The sequence below is a fragment of the Triturus cristatus genome, chromosome 1_2 (assembly GCF_964204655.1).
Source record: "Triturus cristatus chromosome 1_2, aTriCri1.1, whole genome shotgun sequence".
Classification (NCBI taxonomy): Eukaryota; Metazoa; Chordata; class Amphibia; order Caudata; family Salamandridae; genus Triturus; species Triturus cristatus.
The window spans coordinates 183,795,616-183,811,040 of NC_140580.1; the positions used below are offsets into that span (position 1 = coordinate 183,795,616).

General features: G+C 43.4%; 1 pseudogene; it reads left to right on the forward strand.

Annotated features, from left to right (window-relative positions):
- Positions 1 to 15,425, forward strand: part of LOC146867032 (uncharacterized) — a 119,317-nt pseudogene that overhangs the window by 36,933 nt on the left and 66,959 nt on the right.

Below are 15,425 nucleotides of genomic sequence, written 5' to 3' on the forward strand. Positions count from 1 at the left end.
GTCTCGTAAATGCCCTCAGCTATATTCATGAGGTCCTCTATTTCTTTCTGTGCCATAATTGCAGCATTGGTATCATGTATCAATATTTTCCATTTAGGGGTGAGAATAGTAGTGCAATAGGAGCAACAGAAGGGGGGGGCAATGAATAAGGGCACAGCAAAGCACCAATATCACAATCATGCAAATCACCGTTTCAAGAATCCAGCCCCAACTACCAAAAAAAGACCAACTCCAATTTCCACTTTCCATTCCCTTGACATTCTCGAGGATCTCTAGAATATGCTTGGTATTATTCTTTTCCATATTCTTTATCCCAACGACACACTGTTCTCCCACTACCGCGCACACACCACCACTTTTGGCAAGGATAAAATCATCTGCATATCTTGTCTGTTCTGAATATATTCACATACTTTCCAACTGAGTGGTGATGTCGCGTAAAGCTGCTATGGTAGTATTAGATAAAATGTGTAACTTGGACCCAAAATATTCTCTAGCTTTCTCACCCCGAGCCATAGAGGTACCACCCAAAGTGAAAATGGAAGAAAGGATATATCCAAAAGTGATCCCATTACTATAATTAATGACCTCTATTTCGGTCACTCCCTCACAGAATTCTTTGATCAAAGTCCTTTTAATCCAGTGGACATTAGGCTTAGCATATTTACAGGGCACACCTAAGGGCAACACCATCCCAAGAGCTTCATCATCTGCGTCCATTATGGAAGTTAGAATAGGTACCATTAGACAAATAGTAAAACCCGGGTGTGCATAAATCGGCCTAATCATTCCAAAAGTAGTCAGATCTTTTTATTCACTAAGGGGATTGAATTTTTGTACAACACGATTCCAGAACAATTGATATTCAAAGAAGTGTCCTTACTATTCATGATAGGGCAACAAACAGGATAATAACCAGCCTCCCGGAAGACTATTAATTCCTTGTAATGCCAATCCACCAGTGTGACATTCCGTTATTCCATATAGAAGTTGTCGCAATATGTGTTATCACAACCTGGAAAACCCATCCCCTGTGGCTTTCTATAATATAAACAAGGACCTGGATAGCCAAAACCAAAAACTCCATTCACTTCTGTAAATTACGGTGGACGAGTATCTGTATAACTAACAAGTGATAACGGATATGCAGTCCATAAACTAGTGACAGATTCAGTGGAGTAGCAAGTGGTCCCTTCTCCAAAGAATCTCTTTTGTGTGTCTGTAAACACATTACTCAGGCTGTCCTTTTATTTCTTGTCGGAGGAATTACCTTATCCTTATTACGGAAAGGTACATACTGATCATTTTCCAAAACCCATGACACCCCACACAATATTATTAGCAAAAAAACACAAGAGCAACACGTTATGCTGGGCAACAAGAAACACTGGCTGCTCTTCCTCAGCAACCGGTGTACCAAAGGGATGCATAACGGATGGAAAAGGAGGGGGCAAAATACAAGGAATATATACAAGTTCCCAGTGTCCGTTAGAGCCTCACTGGTACAGGCTCCTATTGTCCATCAATAAGTTGGGACTCTTGAGCACCAGCAGTGGAGCTTGCTCTGTCCTAAGTACTTTAATGGATCCCACGTCGAGCAAGATGGTATACCTGCTTGGTATACTTCGGTCTTCCCTAACTAACTGTTCTAACAACTAGAATAAAGTAAGCGAAAATCCTTCACTAATTTCAGCTAATTCCATTGGTACTATACCTCAGTACAGCCTATCTTATGCAGTCCATCCCTAATCTCTTTTCTCCTTGGACTCAATTTCCCTCAGCTGAGGGCGCAAGTTGTACCTGGTGGCCCCAGTCACCGTGTGATCAGTGAACAAAGGCTCTTGGATAGCTTGTATCTCAGGAGGAACAGCCTCGTTCAGCACATTCTCATTCTCTTTATCCATTTGTGTGCAGGTTAGCTGAGCATCACTGAAGGGGATAAACCAGGGTACCTGCTCGCACTCCGCTTCCTCAATTCCGTCTTTGACCCACTAGTCATAGGGCAGAGGCAAGGGACCCTCCGACAGTGGGTCACTTGGACCCAGTTCTTATGGCCAGAAACCTTCACAGCAGTACGTGTCACCAACAGAACCTGTTCAGGGCCCTTCCAGCGTGGCTCCAAACTTTTCTTACTCTGGAAATTGCGCAATAGGACAAAGTCACCAGGCTGGATATCGTGGCCGGGTCCCTCTGGTGTAGAAGGTAGGGACTCTTTCACCTGGTGGTAAATAGAATGCAAATTTTTTGTTAACTGACCGAAGTAACCAAGCAACACAGGGTACTTAATATCAGAGAACCTACAGAGATGCAGGATGCCCCAGACCTTTGCCGGGCACCCAAACATGACCTCGTAAGGAGACAATCCTGTCCTGGAATGTGCTGTCATTCTCGTCAACAAGAGTTCTAACAGTAAAGCATCTGGCCACTTTAACCCTGTGGTCTCCTGAATTTATACCAGTTTCAGTTTGAGAGTACCATTGTACTTCTTAACCAAACCCGCTGACTGTGTATGATTGGCATCATGGAATTTTTGTTTTACATGGAGATCCTCACAAATCAATTGAATCTCTTTCGCATTGAAATGATTTCTGTTGTCACTCCAGATAACTCAGGGGAAGCCGAAACGAGGAAAGAACTCCTTCAGGAGTACCTTTGAAGTCGTAATGGCTGCATTATCGTTAGTGGGGTAAGCTTCAACCCATTTACTAAATGCACATGCAACCACCAAAACATACTTAAGATTATTGCATCTCTCTAATTCAATATAGTCCATTTGAAGGACTTCAAAAGGGAAAGTGGGTGGTGCAAAATTACCAGGTGGTGTAGGGGTACCCTTCCCTGGATTATGCATCATACAAACCATGCAATATTTCACCAAATGTGCGGCTGTCTTAGAGATATTGTCATTCTGCCATACAGGGGCTAACAGCTCACAAATGCCTTTTGCACTAATATGAGCTGGACCATGTGCCATAGTAACCACAGGAAGAACCAATGCATTCGGCAACATCCATCTCTGCTTCCCTGATTTATCAATCCAACATCCTTCCTCATTTAACTGTGCTGTATTTTCCTGCCATTCCGCTAATTCTTCCATTGTGGCTTCACTTTGTATCTCTTTCACACTTTCAAGGGTATTCTCAAACATGACAACTTCAGGTACCTATCTAGCTGGACCTGCTACAAACCTGCATTTCATCTTTGTTCGAGCCGTTTCCTTAGCTGCCTGATCTGCAAAAGCATTTCATCTACCGACGTCATCAGTAACCTTCCTGTGGGTACTACATTTAATTATGGCCAATTTCTTGGGGAGCGTTAAAGCGGACAAAAGCCTCAATATGAAGTGCCCATGCTAAATCTTGGTGCATGAGTAGTAAGGAACCCTCTCTCTGCCAAGAGTTGCCCAAAATTATGCGCGACCCCATAGGCATACTGGCTGTCAGTATTAATGTTGACAACCAGTCCCTCATTCAATTAGCAAGCTTGAATAAGAGCAGTGAGCTCAGCAGCTTGAGCTGACTGATAGGGGACCCGTGATGCCTCTACCACCGTGCCTAACATAGTGACAGTATAAGCTGCCGTCGTGGTGCCATCTGGTAATTTAAAACAAGAGCCATTGACATATAGTTCTCCTTGAGGGTCAGATAAAGGAACATCAGTCAGGTTTACCCATCCTTTGGTCTCTTCTTCTGTCCGGTAGATACAATCATGCTTATCGACTGCATAATTCTCAGAAGGGAGGGGTAGTAACGTGGCTGGATTTAGAGTAGCACATCTTTTAATTGTAATATGCTTAGCAAAGAGGGTCAGTTCATAGCCGGTAAGACGTGCACTGGTGAGGTGTTGTGTCTTTGTCTTATTCAAAAGTGCATTCACAGCAAGGCATACTATAACTGTGAGATCACTATCAAGCACAAGTCCAGCCAATTGTCGGATTGAACTGGCCACAGCCGCGACTGCTCTCAGACAACTCAGGAGGGCCCTTGTGACAGGATCAAGCACAGCAGAGAAATAAGGCTGTTGCTTATCCCCAAATTTTTGTGTTAGGAAAGAAAGTGCACAGCCAGCCATCTCATGGACATAGAGCACAAACGATTTGCCATAGTGTTTCACATACATATCAAAATTTGGGCTGCCTTCCGAGGCGCCGGCTGAGCTTCTTCCAAGCGAGCATCTGTAAAATAACAATGACAACACGAATAGAAGATTTTACTAAGACCAAGCATTTTAAAAGGAAAACAAGTTTGTTATTTTTACCTGGCAAAGTATTTGCATATACTTTTATCAAAAACGGTCCTCAGACCGTACCAAACTCAAACCACAATGGTACCATGTCCACAAAGAACCAAAAAAAACTCACCTGATATGAGTAGCACAAACGGACCAGTTCTCCACTGCCGACTCTTCAGACTAAATGGTCAGATCCAAGGGTTTGCCGTTCAGGACTGCAGTCAGGATGACCACTGGGTGAGGCACCGTCCGACGTGACAGAAGGGGCAGCTGAGAGTAACAGAAACTCTTCATGCAGGGATCCCTGAACCGTCAGTTTGACCCGAAGATGTCCTCGACCTCCCACCCTTCTGCAGAAAGGGAATGGATCGATCTCCCGAAGGAGTCCCTGTTCGGACACCAACTGAAGGCAGTGACCCGTTTAGGGTCACCTGGATCACTAATGACCACCTCTCAGCCTTCCATACCAAATGAAGACTCGGTCAGACAGTAGAGAATACAAACCAATAACTGTTTATTGATATACACTCAAAGCGGAGCTCAGTCTGCCCATTCGCTAGGAATGCTGCAGAGGGACTGAAATTGACAAGCATAAAGATGCAATATGTACATTTCGTAACTGGGCTAAAACACGCCCACAGTGGAATTTTCCAGGCAGGTGCATCTAAGCAGTGAAATACAGAAAAAAACTGTTGCAGCGTTCATATCTTACACAAAGTTACAAAGTCCAAGGTTGTTCTATTCGGGCCTGCCACCAGACAAATGGAAGAGGGCCTCTATCTAGTGAGAAAGGTATGCGCTAATAGGAACAGTGTACTCATTACGGGAACAAGTCTACATGGCAGAAAACAAAACTTATAATGGAACATTTCTCGCAATTAAACTAACTTTGTTTCGAAAAGCCTAAAAAGGCACCTGTAAAGAAAATGGAGCAGCAAATGCTAACTTACACAGGGCAATGCGTAAACGTAAATATTTATAGTTTAACAATACAACAGATTAGAGTTTATAAATATTGCAGTATTGCAGTAAAACCCATGCACACAAATTATCTTAATTTATCTCAAATTACTGTAGCTCATGACCTAAAGTAACTATAACTCGCACCCTACCAAGCACTGCTAATTACCTCTTATATGACATCACTCATGACATGTTCTATGACATCATTAATAATATCACTGCAATTTTAGAAATGATGTAATTAGTGATTACATGGTGCATGACAGGGGCGCGAGTTTGGCCATGCACAGTGGAGGGTTGGCCACAGGGCCTGTTCCCAAATCCCCTGAACGCAGTCAACTCCTTGCTGCACTGGGTCTTCAAATGCGAGTGGTGGGGGTTGGCCAGAGGGCCAATCCCTGCAGACAGTCTACTCCATGCCACGCATAGCCATTGGCTGTGAAAAGCAGGGTTGGCCACAGGGCCTTTGGTTACATGGAGTAGAGTTGACCTTTGGGCCCTGTGAGCCTCATTCTCCTGGGGCTCAAACATATATATTAAGGGGAGTGGAGAGTGCAGCCTCCCAGACTAAGTCTTAATAGCTCCCGAGGACCACATCCATTATACATCAGTTATAGTTGGGTGTCCCGGTGCCCCTGCGGCACCAGCGTGCTCCCTGCATAATGCAGGAGCCAGCATTGGCCCTGCCTGAAGGGAGCAACTGCATTTATGCTGCTCCCTCCAGGGGGGAGCAATATGGGTTCTGTTTGAAATACAAGTCTGCTCCCAGCCGGCGAGAGCGTTTTTAAATCTCCTGCTTATTGGGGGCAGACTTGGTGTTTGCTCCCGTTTGAAGGGAGATTAAAAAATGCTCCTGCCAGATGGTAGACAGCACACATTTCCCTGCCCGCACCTGAGCAGGCAGGGAAACTTCTGTGTCCCAGGAGTGGGCTCCCTGGGACACAGTGAGTGAACCGGCCTCAGGGGATGGGTTCCCCGGGGGCATTAATAGGCTCGGAGGGAGTGCTCCATGGACCCTCTCCCTTCTGTTTTATGTTACAGCCCTGGGAGATGGGGTTCCCAGGATCTCTGAAGGCTCAGGGGCGACCTTGGGGGATTGGGGTCCCTGGGCCCAAATTAGGCTGTAGGAGTGAGGCTGCCTGCCCCCCTCCTTATATGGAATTTCTCTGCAATGGGAGATGAAGTGCCTGGGATTTTTATAGGCTTGGGGAGGGCTCCCTCCCCTTTTTAAGCATGTTGGCCCCAGGGATGGGGTACCTGGGGCTTTATTAGGCTCAGGGGGCTGCACACCTCCTCCCCTTTATAATAATAAATGTCCCAGGGATGGGGACACTGTGGCCTTATTATGGAGGGGGGACCAAACACTCCCCTCCCCTCCAAAATAACATGTATCACCACATCAAGCCCTGGCCTACCCCAGAGGTTTATTAAAACAAAAGCGGGAGTCAGTGCCTGTTTTATTTTTGTATCCATTTTGCTGTGGATTTGCGGATCCTAATTGAAGTTGCATAAAAACTGGAAAAAACGCTTTTGGGGTCCCACCAACAGGTCTAGGGGTCAGGGTATCTGTACCCTGCCCCCATGTCATTTTTTTAGGGCTCCTAGTTGATGTGGTGACAGCCTATCTGATCTCAGGATGAGATCTGTCTGCTCCGTGGATCCTGTGTGGCTTGATATATGGAATTGATTTGAACATTAATCTCTTCACAACTACTGAACAGATTTACACCAAAACGAAAACAACACTCTTTCTGGACCAAGATCTCACTTTTTGTCAAATTTGGTGTAAATCCATTTGGAGGTTTGGGCTGTACCTGTGTCTTAGATTTGCATGGGAAAATGAATAGGCAATATGCATTTTGGGACCCCGCCTTTTTCTCTGCCCCCGCTTGACGTTTCACCCCAAACTTCCATGTGCAAATAAGTCGAAACATAACACTTCTTTGGAAAGTTTTGTGGAGACTCATCAAACTGTGACAAAGTTATTAGCAACATGGAAAAGGCATTACGTTTTGAAACACGACCCTAACTATAACTACACAGTGGCAAGTGTGAAATGTACAATCTTAGTAAATTGAAATAAGACTTTTTTCTTTTTACAAATCTAACCTTAGTAAGAAAACATGGTACATGTTATTTACTATGTTATAACAAATGCTTCATTTATTTCGCTATTGACATATATGATGCAGTGCACTTTTCATGTTTTCTGTTTTTCTTGTTTTTGTGCTATCTGTAAGGCAGCCCCCGGCAGAAGAAGAAAATCTGTCAGGTCAGCACAAGGACATTTTGTACCTTGGGAGTCGATAAGCTCTGTAGCCTACAGTGCCAGAAGCGGTGAGAGAACCTGTGCTGCTGGAGTAAAATAACAGCTGAGGTCCAGCTCAGAAATTCCTTTTGGGATTAGAAGCAGGTGCGGTGCTCCCTGACCCCCTTAATTTCCCACATCTTGGTGGTGGCCTACCCACAGCTAGATGGGGAGCTGAAAGCAAGCGAGCAGCAACATGGGGTTATTATAAGGTTGTTTGTATGGTGTTGTTTGATTATTAATGTTTTTTTAGGATCACAAAATGAAGTCTCAGTATTGGACCTCATGCCATTACTGTAAGCAAAGCTAGTCAGGTTCATACTGTCCTTTTTGGGATTTTCACTGGGCCACTAGTGATGTTATATTTTAGGGATGCCATCTATATACCTAATGGTAGTCTTTGGGTAGAGAAGAAGTACCTTTGGCCACAGAAAACATGTTTATGAGTTCCCTTGTCCTTCCTAGGTATGTGTCCCTCCTGTCTAGTGAGACTTTCCTGAAGGATGGCTTGGTGTTGACTTCCTTTGTTTGTGCTTTGTTCATTGCTACTTGAAAGGCAAGTGCACCCCACCCATCATGGCAGCACACTCCACTCCTCTGAACTCCCAGCCCTATTTTACACTGTCCCATACAAATATACTTTCCAGGGTGACTGAAAATCACATCCCAGGTGCAGCAGGAAGTTAAATTTTCTGACTTAGCTATTACAATTCAAATGTTTTATTACAGAGATTGTAACATTATTACGAAAAAAAAGGAGCAAGCATCCTTCTTGAATTTCCATACCTGATTTTAAACATCATTATGATTCATGAATTTAACCAGTGATAGTGTATGAGAGTGTTATTCCTATACTAAAGGAGTTAGGTATTAGGTTATATAAAGCACTTTAACATGTTGACACATTAAATAAACATGTTGCAAAATTAATATACCCTTATACCTGCCCTCTAGTCTTGTCGGGCCTACCGTTGGTGTACATTTTAAGTATAGAAAAGGTATGTTAACACTTGCAAAGTTCTTTCTTATGAAAGTGAACTGCCTCACAGACACATGATAGTCGTTCAGCCACACTATAAGCACCATTTCATAGAGTTTAGTTGAAGTATGGGGAACAAAGTAATCACATATTTGTGTTAGAGTAAAACATCAACAGCAATTGTTTTGAAAGTAGAAAATGAAGATCATGGAAAAACATTGCTAGAATAAATTAAAATTGTTTCTTTCTTTTATAAGCATTTTTCTGAGCTATCGAATGAGACCTTGGCCAAGAAGGTGGGAAACAGGACATCTGCTGGCAGTATGAATGTGCTCTGAGACTAAAGGACCAATAGCACGGAGAGTGACAGAGCTGGAGAGGATTCCATTGCCTGAATCAGAGGCCTCCTCTTCGGATCATCCCCAAAAGATGGCAGACCCTAGGCCTTCAATGAGATTTAATTTCTTTTTCACCACCAACAGATCCATCAGCACCATTCCGCTTGCTCCCCCCAGTGTTCACCGGTACCCAGCCCCAAAGGTGCTGGAGTCTCATTTGCTTCAGATACCTCAGTTACTTCCCCTGTCCATTCAGCAGTGCTCTATGAGAAGGCTCCTGATCTGTTTGTGAAGCCTCTCAATAAGGGAGACTGCACTGTTCTGTGCCATCAAGAGACTCAGCCAGCAATCACTCAGTCAATAGAATTATTTATGGCAAACACTGTGTTGTGTCTGCAATACAGAGAGGCTTCAGCTGAAGCAAAGCCCTCTTAGACAGCACTGCCCCCCCACCGCATACCACCTGTCCTTCCCTCTCTGAATGCTTTCTCTCCCCAAACCCTTCTTCCTACCACGATTCCCCCATCAACCTCATCTCAACACCATAACCCCAGCACTACATCCACACACCGCCAGACACACACAGAAAAATGCAAACACAAACACAAACACTCACCCATAGCATCCCCCACCCATCAAACACAAAACAAAATACACCAACAGAACACAAAGCAACACCACCACAACCACCACCACCACAGACTCAATCCAACACACAGACAGACTCAACTACACCCATGCACCCACCACAAATCACTACTAACACAACAACCACCACAGACACCAGCAACACACGGATACACAAACAAATCCCACTTATACCAACACCCCCATCCTCTACCAAACACCCACCCAACACCACTTCCTCACCTACACAACCACCCACACTCTCACAGAAGTAGACACACATAAAACATCCTCACTCAAACTCACACCCTCACCCAAGGACACACTCAAAACAACACCCTTACCCAAACCTGCACCTTCACCAACCCACACTCTCACCTAACCCAAGCCTCCACTGAAAACCACAACCTCGCCTACACCCAAAGACTCATCCCACTCCACCACTACACTCAATGCTAGCACAAAACATACACACTCACCCTCACCCCAAGACACATAACCATCCTGAAGCACCACATCTATCCCAGCACCCAGTACCTCAAAACTCCACTTCACCCATCTAATCTCTCCTTACTCCTTAACGCCCGTTTAAGAGGAGGAACTTTTATACAAATCTGCATAAGAGGCAAGAATCTGTAGCAGTGTCAAAGTGTTACAACTCATTTTCCTATATTCTATTTCTTAACATCTTTTTTGCTGTCTTATGAGAGAGAAGTATTTGTATGTAATTTAATTTCAGGATTCTTACATCATAGTTTCATTGATCGTTTTCACACACATAATGTACAAAAAGTTCGTTTGAAATGAGTACTAGCCATAACACATGCAATTTTGAAATTGAGTTTGAGTATTTTGAAACTAAGTCACCATCATACTTTTGTGTATATCCCTTAAAATAAACTTACATGGCCTATGATGTGGAAAAACAAAGATGAAGAGAGAAGAAAGGAATGAAATAAGCTAAGACCAAAACCGAGAAAGGATGTGTCCTTTAGCCAATTAATTTCAAGTATACTGAAAATCAACATATGTAATGTATGATATGGTGACATCAGGGAAGAGATGTGATAAGAATGTTGTACTACAATATGTCTTAACAGTCTAATACACATGTAAGTGTATGTCTCATATGTCTCATACTAGTTTAACAAAGATTCATTTTTGGAAATTAATTTTAGCAGTACTTTAAATGTATACTAAACATTGCTTATTCGATGTGTGCACCAAAATGACAATGGATAGTAATGTAGGAAAACAACAAAAATACATATGGTTGTGTATAACAATTGTTTTAAATGTAAAGCCTATGGGTAAGCATTTTTAAGGAAAAGAGCACACAATGAATATGTCTACCAAAAAATACATAAATAAATAATGACACTTTAAATAAAAACAACATTTCGGAGCGAGAAAGTCTAAGAAAAAATGTATTAAATCATGCCATCGACATTGTGGCTTGTCTTCAATATTAAACAGCAGGTACACGAAGCCTTGCAACATCAGATTCATAGTGAAAGATCCATGTGGAAATGTAGGTGTGTTTTGTTATCCCCTTTTATTTTAATCTTTGCCATTGGAATTATGGGTGAAAGGCCTCCATCAGTCGCTTTTTGGCAAATGCTCCGTTGACGGACTAGTCTGAAAGCGTTTCACCGCTATACCGCCACAGTTCCGCCCATCATATCACTAACATATATATATCGGGTGGGTGGACAGCCGCAACGGCGGAGGGATAAGAGCAGGGCTGATATTGTATCTGTGAACTGTGCAGCAGGTCATAGCTTCTATCGGTGCAGCAGATGCATTGGTACTGGGGCCCAGAGGCCTGAGAAGTTCACTGAACCCTGATTATTGCTGTATTTCACAGTTCAGACTGTGGCCAAGGAGGCCATTTCCTTCATTGCACTAGGGCCCATGACACACTGGCTACATCACTGCTTTGCATGATTCTGAACTTTGAGCTCCTGGAGTACTGCACCACTGTCTCCTTACCTCATGGCAGTGACTTTCCAGACAACGTATGTGTTTGGATTTCTAGCTGGGCCTTGAAGTGATCTTGCATTTGCCCCAGCAACTACTGCAATCAACAACTAGTACAAAAATAAATAACGCTAAACAAGACTCATTGCATCTATCTTGCCAACCCAAGAAGACAGAGATTTATTTCTATTAGAATCGAAAGAGCTGACATCAGGTATGCATAATCCGCAGATAACACCTGCTATTCTTTTCTCTTATAGTCTTTCCATATTTTCTGTGTGCTACTTGGCAATCCACAACTCCTTTGGGTGTGTTTGTTTCTCCATTTTAACAGGTGGTGAGGTAAAATACATTTTCAAGGAATGTTGCTCGTCAAGATCTTTGCCGAAGGTCAAAAAATGTGAGAAACAGTGAGAAGACTATAATTGAAATGTTCTAAACAAAAACAACATCACTGCAATTTTGAGGAAATCTTTTCCATAATAACCAGGGACTTTCGCTTGTATATTTTTGCACAGTTGGAAGTGAAAGAAAATTCCTGTCCTGAGCTAAAGAACTGATATTTCCCTGTAATATACAGTGGCAGCCATAATCAAGTGTTCTATTAAACCAAGATAGGGATGTGCAGGCTGCCCCCATACCAGCATCACCACCTTTAGTAAGTGCAGGGTGATTAAGAAGGGTAGGGGGTATCCACTGTACATAAAGGCTGGCATTACAGCAGGGGCAGAGGAGTGTATGAAGAAGCAGAGTTTCTCTGGGTTACTTCATGCATGTGTTCATAGGCCTCTTCCATTGACTATGCAGCCTGGTAGATCTCTTCTGTGCCAAACGTCAGGTTTAATAAAGTGTCTATAAAAAATCGTATAAATTCTGATTACTAAATATGGATATTTTGGTTCTTATACTAGCCTGTGTTTCTAACATTACAACTTCGTTCGCCTTCTATATCAAATTGCTCACCATATAAGGTAAGGAAAAAGTGCCTCCAGTCGACCATGAAGCAACAATTTTACCATCTGTACTTAGCTAACGGGTGGTACTTGAGTTAGATTGAGTTTTTTTTTAATCATTTCATATTTTTCGAATAATAGGGCATAGCCTAACCAAACATCTTAAGATCAAAGTGAAAGCAATGAACATGTAAACAAAAGAACTATTTAGATCATTACTCACATATTTGCCACATTTACATTTACCAACACCAAGTGCTCCCATTGTCATGACGTGTAACGATGCAACTACACGAATGCATTGAAAGTAATCAAACACACATAGGAACATTCAGTGATGTTTAGCCCTAAGGATCATTGCAGGAGAACCCTTTGCCTTAAATGCAGGATCGCTTTACTAAGAGAGAATTGATCTGTCCCTCTGAGTTTATAAAAAGAATGATTTAATGCACCAACATATATGTCCCCACCAAATCTGATTGGCTTCAGGAAGCAACGGAGTACCCGCCTCTTCAGAGAGACGTTTCCTGTCCATCTTGACATTGCTGTGATGACTCTCTTTGAGAAGGGTGAGGGCCCGTATAAACTCAGATTCCTCCCTGCTGATTCCTGGGATTGAACACTCACCCCCGCCCATGCGGCCTCGCAGACACATTTACATAGAATGTTAGGAAGGGCTGGCTGCTGCAAACATCACACTACGAACTCCACCAGCAGTGTCAGGAGATCTACCAGCATCAGTCAAGAAGTTGAATTTCTCCAGTAGAGGAAAAGCTCACATTCATTCCTAATTACTGACAGTGGCGTAGCTAGGGGGGGGGGCGGTCCGCCCCAGGCGGCACTATTTTGGGGGCGGACAAAGGCAATCAGATAAGGCTCGGCTTGCTTTCGTTGACGTTCGGGGACGGGCAGAGAAGGATTCGGACTCGGGCAATGTCCTCTTCTTTTTTGTGCTGGCAGCTGTCCCCCCCTCTCTTCCTATTATTCCCTCTCTTTCTGTCTTGCTCCTCACTTACTGAAAACCGTAACTTGAAGAAACGGTTCACAACCTCTTTCCTTCTTTCATTTAGTTGCTTCTCTGTGAAATAGATCCAAAAAAGAAAAACACTCTTGCGGGAAATGCCCTTTTTCTGACATTTTTCTATTCCAAAGTACAGCAGGATGGAGAGAAATAGAAGGTTTTCAATATGAAAAATAAATACATAACTAAATAAAGCAAGTCAGAGTGGTTGCAAAGTGGCCAGATTGGTTTTATTCACATCCAAACACACCAGCCTCACTTTACAGACTTTGCAGTGAAGCGCTACTTTTGTTTTCTAGTCTTTCTTTGAACAGCATTGTTGTCCCCAGGTGGGGAAGTGTACCATTCCTGGAGGTACTGCAATACCTGGTTGATGGGTGGATTGGAAAACAAAATGTGTACCATGGCTCTGTTTATGGATATGGTCTTTTTAAACCATACTGCTTATGTTTATTAAGGATATAAGCAATGGACATTGAAACGGTTCCCTTCAGGGCCCTGTAGTCATGTCCTTAACTTTTCAGGTAAAACCACTCGCTGATTTCTGAATAGTGAGTGAGAGATCGTTATGGTAACCATGTTGTTTCTGCTTACATTTCACATGCTTTATTAATCTTGCATTCCCTATGAGTGTTTGCTTTTACTTTTTTTTTTTTAGGCAGTATATTACTCTTATCAAATGCATAATTTTTATTGAGCCACATCCAAGTGTTTATAGCGGGCACAATTAGGTTATAGCTGAAGGCAGTGCGAGTTTCTCTCAGTGGGGCAGTATGGTGTTCAGTGGGGGAGAGGATGTGGCACTATGGCCAGAGCTGTCGAATTTGAAACTGGGGAACTGGGTTCAGCCTTCATGACCAGTCCACCAGACCACTCTACTGAGGGAGCATATTCCCATGCTAGACCTTACAAGGCCCCACTAGACCTTAGAAGGCTTGATGTCTTAGCACAAGCAGGTGTACCCTAGTGGTGTCAATTGTGAGTTAACCTTGAATGCCTACGAAGCAGCACACCCTAGAGCAATAGTGATCCAGTCACTGTGACTCTGTCACTGAGGTCACATGAACCTTGAGCAGGTTAGAGCGGTGCAAACGGTGTGACCGCACTAGGTACCTATTTCAGGTGGGTGCGTAGTGTTTGCAAGTATATTATTTTTTTTTAAAAACTTGCTGCCTGCTTCCTGGCCTCCAGCAATTTTCAGAAACAATAAAAATGTCATGATAACTTCGGTGATTAATGTACTTCCTAGAAAGAGATCTGAGTTTTGTCTAGTGGAAGGGTTGACTCCTGGAAAGGTAGCACAGAGGGTTAATGTGCCTGCTGCAAAGAACATGTACCATGCAGATCACAAAGTGCACTGCTTTAATGGGGGGACCATGATGAATGGTCATTTAATGTCAGCTGTAGATGATGGATCCCTGAACAGTGTCATGTATGTGCATGTTTGCATTGTGCTGAAGGAATTACCCGGTAATTGTTCACGCAGCTCTCTGATGGATGTCACATGCGGTTTTTCTGAGTCCCCAGATAGATCATGCAGTCTGTGTGTTCTCTTTTGTACTGCCAGTCACCGGTGTATTCAACTTTGTAGCCTTGGACCGTGTCATGTATCTGCATGTAGCTTGCATGATCGAGGTAACTATTAGCAGCGATACTACGTGTCTCTCGGTCCTCTTTCAAGTGCTTGCCGTCCTTTTTCCCCAGCAACCCCCCCCCCAGGGGCGGCAATCTGAGGGATAGCCCCGGGCGCCACAAGCTCTAGCTACGCCTCTGATTACTGAAGAATCTAGGGTCAGCTACATCTTAAGCACTAGTGACGCACGGTGAGGTCATGACAATGAGAGCAGACGACATTTGGGAGTATCGACCGAGCAGCAAACCTTCTACAGGGTAGAAGTTTCTGAAAATTCATGCCTAGAGTGCCATGGCACTTTGTGTCTCCAATCAGAGGCAGGGTTTAGCATTGTCAAGAACACATAGCTGTCATAAGCTACATTATTTATACAGGACAAATTGAACTCCTCTC